The sequence below is a fragment of the Orcinus orca genome, chromosome 3 (genome assembly GCF_937001465.1).
Source record: "Orcinus orca chromosome 3, mOrcOrc1.1, whole genome shotgun sequence".
NCBI lineage: Eukaryota > Metazoa > Chordata > Mammalia > Artiodactyla > Delphinidae > Orcinus > Orcinus orca.
The window spans coordinates 27,516,616-27,526,166 of record NC_064561.1 but is presented as its reverse complement, the minus strand read 5'-3'; positions in this window follow the sequence as shown (position 1 = coordinate 27,526,166).

Sequence of the window (9,551 nt, the reverse complement as noted above, 5' to 3'; positions counted from 1 at the left end):
AATTACGTGCAAAGTGGGGGAGGGGGCTGTGCGCGCGTGTGTGTACGTGTGTGTGTGTATTTTTCCCTAGAAAGGGGATCAGCTGTTTTCAACAGATTCTCAAACGGACCTGTGACACCTGACCCACCCCACCCCCAAATGTTTTCAACCTTATTTAACAGCCCCACTTAATATGTATAATTATCTTCTTTTCACCTTAGGAAACAGATTCTGAACATTCGGGCACCTTATAGAGTGCTATACTCTGGGCAAATAAAGGGAGAAGGAGTAATGGATGAGTTTGGAGAAAAAGATGCCAGGAAAGAAGCAGAATGCTTCTCATGGATTGGAAGCCAGAACAGAGTGTCTGCATTTGCACTCTGGGCCCAGGATGTGCCGAGCCTTTCCTGAGGCCTGCTGGGTCTCTCCGCCAGTATGGTTTTCATTACTGAGGGCAATCCTTTTAATGAGTTGTCTGCCTTCAGTTATGCTCGACTATAATGTTCTCCAGCTGATTTCTCAGTAATTGAGAGGCTCTGGCTTTTGAAGTCGTCTTGTCAACCTGGTCTGTTGCTCTGTTCAACTTTGGGGTTACCCCTGAGAGGTGCGCAGCCCCCATATCTCCAGGGTGCATTAGAACATGTGCTTGGAGCCTTGTTCAGTGGCCCCAGAGGGGCTGAACAAGCCCAGCTATTTCGGTAACCCCTGTCTTTGCTCACTTCCAGGGGAGAGTCAACACAACTTCTGAGCACCTGGTCTGCTAAACGGCTTTTCAATCTTCACAGACTCCCTTTGAAAGCATTGTGTCAGACTCTTGGGACAACATCATGAAGGACTTTGTGTTGTGGACGTTTTTCTTCCTATGTTTAGCTGTCCAGAATCTGAATCTCTTTCCTGTGTTTGGGGAACTCCTACCACATGAATCTTAGTCAAAGGCAGGGTTCACCTCCCTCACTTTCCCAGCCTCCCTTGCAGGGTAAAGGACAAGGGCGCTGCCAGCCAGACCTCCACATTGTCAGATGGGACCTGGTGACTCCACAAAGATGCACAATGGAGAAACCACCGCAGGTGAAGCAGCCAGAGTAACAGAAACTTCTCACTTCTGGCACCAGCCCCTGGTGGCCAGTGCAGGACGGTCAAGGCAATTTGCGACATCTCGAGCTTGGTGGCTATAGCAGAAACAGGACAGGTTCTGTGGCTGGATGGTGGCCAAGGTTCTGGTTGCCCTTTCTTCTAAGCCTAATCCTCCCCTTGGCATTGTACATGGGGAAACTGAGGTGCCTGGAGGAGAAAGGCTTAGGGAGCACAGAGAGCCCGTAGTCTGGGACCGTTGTCCAGGTCTCCCGAGCTCCAGTTCAATGCACCTTCTTGGAGCTATGTTCCCTCCTTAAACTTTTAAATCATCCAGGAAATATACTAAAGCCACTTAAAAGTGTAGGTCCTTCATTCCATGCCCTGAGACTATCTCACTCCATAAAACAGGCACTTACTGGGTATCTAGTAACTGTGCAGGCACCAGGAGAGTGTATTAGCTATTCTGTCACAAGCCATCCTTAAACTTAGTGGCTTAAAACCACAAGCATTTATTATTGCTCACGAGTCTTCAGGTCAGCCAAGTGGTCCTACCGGTCTTAGCTGGCTTATTGACACGTCTGCAGTTGGCAACGTGTCATCCATGTGGCTCTGCTGAGGTTGGCTGGGATCTCTCCCATGCCTGGGGGTTGGTTGGTTGTAGGATGGCTGTTCTCCACGTGGACTTCAGCCTCTGGCATCCTAGCCTAGGATGATTCTCATGGTGATGGTCGGGTCCAAGACAGCAAGTGGTGGTCCTCAAGGCCTCCTGAGGCCAAGGCTTGGAAGGGGTGCACCCTCCCTTTCACTGCATCCTATTGTCCAAAGCAAGTCACACAGCAGCCCAGCTTCAAGGGGTGGAGAAATAGGCTCCACCTCTTGTGGGAGGAGCTTCAAAGTCACATTGCAAAGGACAGTCTGCTACAGACAAGAGACAAGAGACGGAGGTTATTTTATTTATGTGCTATCTATACCTCTACCTCATTGTTCAAAGGATTTAAGGTAGCTTATGAAACAAACAAGTAACAATTGCAAATATAAGTAAGGAAACCAAAATCTAGAGGAAGAAAATCATAAGTTCTAGGAGAAAATCAAGACTCTGAGAAAATAAATAATTCCAAGAACTGCAGCATCCTCTCCTACCATCTCATCCAGCCCTTCACTGGACCCTCCACCTTCCCCTCTGGGCTGTGAGCATCTCAAGTCAGAGGTATAGCTTGCTTGTCCCTTGACTGGTATAGAGACTGGGTGCTTGGTTAAAGTCGTTGATCTGCTTGTGGCTTATTCCACTGAGTGTCCCAGCAGCCAAAGTAGGGAGAAGGGCACAGCTGCCTAATTTTTATTGTGAGAGAGAAAATACCCTGCAAAGACTTCCCTTAACACCTACTTATGGAAAAAAGAAATAATCCTCATGTGGGGCTTCATCCAGGTGACCCTAATCACATAGAAGGCCAAGTCTCTATAACAAGCTGTTTCCTGGGCTGCCTCTGGATGAAGGATAAGGCAAAGATTGACAGACACAAGGCAGAAGGGAAACTAACACGATGTGGAAATCAGGTCAGTGGTGTGGCTCTGCAAAGGCACAGAGACCTCTGGTACAAGAAGCCAGGGACGCCCCCCTGCAAGGGGGAGCCACCGCTGCCTTACGGAGGCCTCAGTCTGCCAGGCACTGTACTAGGTACCACAGATCAGCATCTCCTTCTACTATCTACAACAACTGCCTGTGATGGGCATTTCCTCCTTTACGTGAGACAAAACTGGGACTCAAGTTACGTGACTTGCCCAAGGTCCCATGGCTAGTGAGCAGCCAAAACCCATCTGATTCGCATTAATTTTTCTTCCCCCTAGGCCACACAGAGAAGCAATCCACCTCCTCAGGGGCTTCAACTATCCTATTAAAAACAGAAAGCTGTGTGGGTCAGGAGAATGAAAACTCATGGTTCCTGTAATTCACATCAGTCCCTGGATTTGGGGGTTTCTGCCTAGTTTTTCAGGCTTCAACTCAGAGGAGATGTTAGCATAGTTACAAACTCCTTCTCTCCTACAATCACTATTATATAATGGTAATAACGTGGATACATTTTATTTGTTTATAACATGCTTCTTCCATTAAGGAATTTGCAAAACAAAAACATATACAGTATATGAGATACAGAGAACATAAGAACCAAGGAAAAGAAAATTGTTCTGATCACAAGGTGGTATAGAATAATCTGAGATTGAGGTTTAAATCCAGTTCTGGGCTTCCTGGCAGCCAAAGCAAAAAGGAATACAAGATTAGTTATCCACGCATTTTCAGAAGGGGAGGAGGGCATACCCTTTCCTTGGGTTTCTCCTAACACTGAATTCTAAAAGAAATTTACTTATGAAGGCACCACCGAGTGATACATAGACAAGGTCTTCAGTGATTTTTTTTGGGAATAAATACATTAGTGAATTTCATATGGCTGTCTAGGCTCAACTCAGAAAATAAAGTTCCAAGACAGGAATTCTGATGGGTACTGCTGACAGAAATGGGCTTTTATATACTGCTAAGAAGGTCACACTGAATTGTGTCTTTTGGCATTCAGGCATACTATTGTGGTCCTTATGACAGTTAATGCTCAAAATCATTATTTCAGTTTATATCAGTTAGGACCTTTTCAGTTGCAGGTGATAGAAAACCCAGCTCCAAAGTACTTTATGCAAAAAAAAGAAGTTTTGATTCATGTTAGTGAAAAGTCCTGGCTTCAGGCACAGCTAGATCCAGGGGTTCAAATACGGTCAAATAAGGTTGGTTTCTTGACAACTCTCAACACCATGTTGGCTCAGGATTCTTGTGGTGGCAAAATAGCTCCTGCAACTCTGAACCCTTTATCTGATCTGCTTCGTGCCCAGGGCGAGAGAGAGCTCCCCCAGCAGAGAACTGTGCCAGCAGCCTCAGCAAAAAAAGAAAACATTTTCTTTTCATCATCTCAGGTTTTGTCGTGGGTACAGCCTTGGGCCAACGATGGTGGCCAAGAGGAACGTGACACCAGCCTGGCTTAAGTCTCAGTCCCTTAACTTGGCTTAAGTCTCAGTCCCTTAACCTGACCACATACCTTGAGAACCATACAGAAGAAAAGGAAATGGATTATGAGGAGAGAAACTGCAGTGGTTCATAACACATGCTTTCTAAGTTCATGGACCTGCTTGCAAGAAAACAGGGCTCAATCTATGAAATCAGATTATTTTCAAAGGCCCAAGAGCTTACTAATTCCTTGCAGAATTTCATTCTTTTTTAAAAAATTCATTTATTTATTTATTCATTTATTAAGTTTTGGCTGCCTTGGGTCTTCGTTGCTGCACACGGGCTTTCTCTGGTTGTGGTGAGCAGGGGCTACTCTTCGTTGCGGTGCGCGGGCTTCTCATTGCGGTGGCTTCTCTCGTTGCACAGCACAGGCTCTATGCGTGCGGGCTTCAGTAGCTGTGGCGCATGGGCTCAGCAGATGTGGCTCATGGGCTCTAGAGCGCAGGCTCAGTAGTTGTGGCACACAGGCTTAGTTGCTCCATGGCATGTGGGATCTTCCCGGACCAGGGCTCGAACCCGTGTCCCCCGCACTGGCAGGTGGATTCTTAACCACTGCACCACCAGGGAAGTCCCTCATCCTTTCTTTAATGACCAATCAAATTTATGAGTATTAAGTTATTGATAGTTAGAGAACTCTCTAACCCATTTTCTAGATGGGAAAATTAAGGCTGAGAGAGGGTGACTTGACTAATGGTCACTCTTACCATGCAGTAATTACAATCTCTTATATCTCCCATTTTTTGGTTCTAAGATACACAGTTTTTTTTCACACGTTAGCATCTCTGTAACTGAACTGTGTGGGAGTTATTAAGCTGTGTCCAAATACACTGGTTCTCTTTGCTCTAGGAACAAGGTAGCATGCACTTCTCCTGTTGCAAAGCCCTTGAAGTGCAATATGCCCGTGTAACTTACTTTGGCCAACAGTGTGGTTTCCGAGTGGAAGCCTTGACAAGCCAGTGCAGCTTGCCATGTACCCTTGTCCCTGCCAAATATTGGCGGGAGCACAGGATGAGACGGAGCCTCCACTAGTCTGGGTTCTTGCCATGGTCTGAGTTGTGTCCCCTCAAAATTCCTATGTTGAAGTACCTGGGGATGGGACTGTATTTGGAAACAGGGCCTTTAAAGAGGCAATTAAGTTAAAATGAGGTCATTATGTGGGCCTTAATTCAGTATGACTGATGTGTTTATAAGAAGAGGCGATTAAGACACAGACGCACACAGAGGGAAGACCATGTGAAGACACAGGGAGAAGGCGGCTGTCTACAAACCGAGGAGAGAGGCCTCAGAAGAAATCAACCCTGCCAGTGCCTTAATCTTGATCTTGAAAGCTCCAGAACCAGTGAAGGAATAAATTTCTGTTGTTGAAGCCACCTGGTCTGTGGTACTTTCTTACGACAGCCTGAGTAAACTAATACAGTCCCCAAGGGACCACAGTGAGCAAAGCCCTCCCACACCCTGCATTTGACATGTAACATAAGCTGGAAATAAACTTTGATCGTGTAAGCCGCTAGAACTCTGTAGTTGTTTGTTATAGCAGCATAACCTGCTGTATCTGAACTGAAAAGGATGTATCTCACAGTGGATGTAACAAGAAGGCAGGCAACATTTTTCTTTCTTAGAGAAAATAAGATAATCATCTTGCAACCGATATCATTTTATGCTGATTGAAACATGGTACATGCAGCACTTAATGGTTGATCAAATATGTATATATCCGTTACTCCTTTGCATTTCCACAATTACACAGTTATAGAAGAAATGATAATAGTGATAGCAACAATAATAATAGCTAACATATTCAAGTACTTACCTTGTGATAGCTACAATGCTGGGCACTTTCTATATTTTATATTTGTGATCCTCTCCAAAAACCTATGAGGTATTTTTATCATGCCCATTCGAAGATGAGGAAATTTAAAGAGGTAAAATGAATCCCTGTACTCCCCACTGCCCCCCAGTAAATTGTAGAACTCAAACCAAGTCCTCTAAACCGAAGGTCTCTGCTTCATTCCAGGAGGCTGTCTATTGATAAAACTTTCCTTTTTATTATGGAAACCTCACTTATATTTTATTTTAGAATATGTAATATACTTGATAGTAATAAAACTTTCATTTTTTAGTTTAGTAATTTAGGCTTTCCAGTGAAATCTAGGAAGCTTTCCTCCTTCGTCTGACTTAATACAACTTCAAATATCTAAATATATGGAGTTAACTGCCACATATAAATACAGGGGAATTTTTTACGCTTCCCATCCGTAGCTCACGATATGCTATTTCTTTGTTCTGCCTGGAAAAACAGCCATTCTCTACAAACTGTGGGATGATTTATTCGATTGTTGTTATTCGTGGCTAGGAAAAACTTAGAATGCTCAAAATAAGCAAAAACATTTCTGCAGCTGCTGCCGATGCTCTACTCCCCAATACAAAGTTGGCCTCCAATAGCGGTGATCATGCAGAAGTACCAGCCTCACATTGAAGCCATTAGCACTTTAAAAGGAGCGTGTGCTAATGGGGATGTCCTTGTGAAAATTCTGATTACTGGGAGAGCGCCCAAGCTAATCTTTGACCCTGAAGTAAGCCCTGATCTCCATCTCGGGGGTGTGGGGGGGCGGTCCTTGAATGCTAGAGCACCCTTTCTCATGTAACTGGAGCTGCGTGGAGCAGGGAAGGATGAGGTGTTAAGAGAGTCCTAATGAGCCATGTTACAGATGTATAAAACAGCTGGGGGGATGATGTCACTAGGCTCACCCTGCTGCCTCTGCTACTTGCTGCTGTTATTAGAAACAGACACTGGAAGAGGGCACCTAGAATGTGTGCCTGTCCCTTCGCGACCACTCTCTGGTCCTAATTAGGTAGGCTGGGCCCCAGCTGCTACACATAAACCTCACCAGGTGACTCCAAACCGCCTAGGTTTATAATCCAGATGAGCTCTGCTGCAGCTTGCACTAGAAGGAGGCCATCTTCAGTGAGGGATTTATTATACTTGTTACACTGTAAGCCTGACCCCTGGGTGGGTGGGGAGAAAAATGAAATTCTCAGGGAAAGGATCTGAAAAGACTACAGTTAATCACAAACTCAGAAAATGTTCAATTCTCGGGTGATGTCAGACTCTGTCATGGCTGTGAGTTTAAGACTTATTTTCCAAAACAAACAGGAGGAATCAACCTGTCCTGTTGCTAACTCCAAACATACTTATTTTTCCCCTCATTAAGTCAGAATAGGAACCATTTAAATGCTCACTATGTGCCAAGGGTTTACATAGAGTGGCTCCTTTAACAACTTTAGGAAAGATTGCTGCAGAAGATGTTGGGCTCAGAGAGGTGAAGTGACTTACCCAAAGTCACACAGCCAGGAAGTGGAGTGGAATTTTAATCCAGCCCAGCTATTCTGCAGACCACGTTTCTGGCTTCCCCGACGACATTCATCACTCCCACTTCCATCCTAGGAGTGTTTCCTTGTTATACATTATCATACCACTGGCTTTCCTTTCCTCTTCCAATAATGGTAGAGTACCTTGTATTGTAATAACCCTTCTGCAAATAACAGTACGCCCTGGACAAATCAACTATTTGAAGGCAATGGAGAGTTATCAAAAGCAGAAAGAAACAAAAGGGAAGTTGACTAGGTTTTTTCCTGAGAATATACCCCAATCTACTTAGCCCAGAGTGGTTAGAACTCAAGTAAAAAGCTTCACTTATACTGGATTGAAGAGTCAGAGGATGGAGTTTGAGGCTGCCAGAGGGTAGAAATCAAGGGAGAAATTACTGGAAAGGAGGGAGCCACAAAATGTGAAACCTCAAAAATCTGCATCAAAACTACCTCAAATTCTTGTTGACTCCTGAACTGTGTGTGTGTGTAGGGAAGATTGCAAGATTCTCAGTAAAAAGCAGTATTTGGGAAGTTGAAGAAATTGAGCAGTTTCAGCTTCTATTCATAACAGAGGAGACTGAGTTTGGATTTTAAACTGAACCAAGTCATCTGCTTGCTAGAACAAGAATCAACATTCTTCAAAGGAAGATAACTGAATCCAGAGGCTGTATAAGATATTGTTTAGGGCTTCCCTGGTGGCGCAGTGGTTGAGAGTCCGCCTGCCGATGCAGGGGATGCAGGTTCGTGCCCTGGTCCGGGAACATCCCACATGCCGTGGAGTGGCTGGGCCCGTGAGCCATGGCCGCTGAGCCTGTGCGTCTGGAGCCCGTGCTCCACAACAGGAGAGGCCACAACAGTGAGAGGCCCGCGTACCACAAAAAAAAAAAAAAAAGATATTGTTTAAAATCTTCAATATACAATAAAAAATTATTAGACATTCAAAGAAACAAAAAAAGTGTGACTCAATAGAAACTAACTCTGAGAATATCTAAATGTCTGAATTAGCAGAAGAGCGCCTCTAAGGGGTTTTATAAATATGTTCAAGGATTTAAAGGAAAACATTGTTATAATTATAGAACACGTGAGGAATTTCCGCTAAGAAGCCAAAACTAATGAAAAGAAGTAATAACACAATACCCACACAAAGGAATAAATGTACAAATGATGGCCAACTCCTCGTCAAAACAATAACATCCAGAAGGCAATGAAAATGTATCTTTAAAGTGTGAGTGAAAAAAATTATTAACCTAGGATTCTATGTTAAGTACAAATACCCTTCAAAAATGAAGGTAAAATAAAAATTTGGGGGGGGGGTGGTAAATAAAAATGTAGAGACTTTCTTATCAGTCAGCTTGAAATATAAAAATGCTAAATTAAGTTTTTTCAGGTTGAAAAGAAATGGCATCAGATGGAAACCCAGGTCTACTAGAAGGCTTGAAGAGCATCAGAAATAATAAATATGTGAGTAAGAACAAAAGGTTATATTTTTTCTTCTATTAATTAAAAAAGTCAGTTTAAGAAAAAAAGAATATATTGTGGGATTTATACATATATATAGGCAATGTATATGATAATAATGGCACGATAGGGTAATCACATCAGATTTTTTTTCAGGCTGCATTAATTTATTTATTGCCAAGAGATTACCTACAACCATAACAAGGCATAAAAATTTCACTGTAATTTTTTCACTTTTTATGTAGAAATAATTTCAAAATTAGAGAAAAGTTGCAAAACTGGAAACAATATATAGAACATTCATGTACCCTTTACCCATATTTACCCCCATTTGCTTTATCATATGTTCCCTCTCATTTCCCCCCCAACACACACACACACAATTTTTTCCCCCTGAATCACTTGAGGGTAGGTTGCATACATGTATACCTCATGGCTCTTTACCCCTAAGTATTTCAGTGTGTATTTCCTAAGAATAAAGATATTTCCTGGGAGTTCCCTGGTGGCCTAGTGGTTAGGATTCTGGGCTTTCACTGTCACGGCCTTGGTTCAATCCCTGGTCAGGGAACTGAGATCCCACAAGTTGCACAGCGTGGATAAAGGGAAAAAAAAAAAAAAAAAAGAT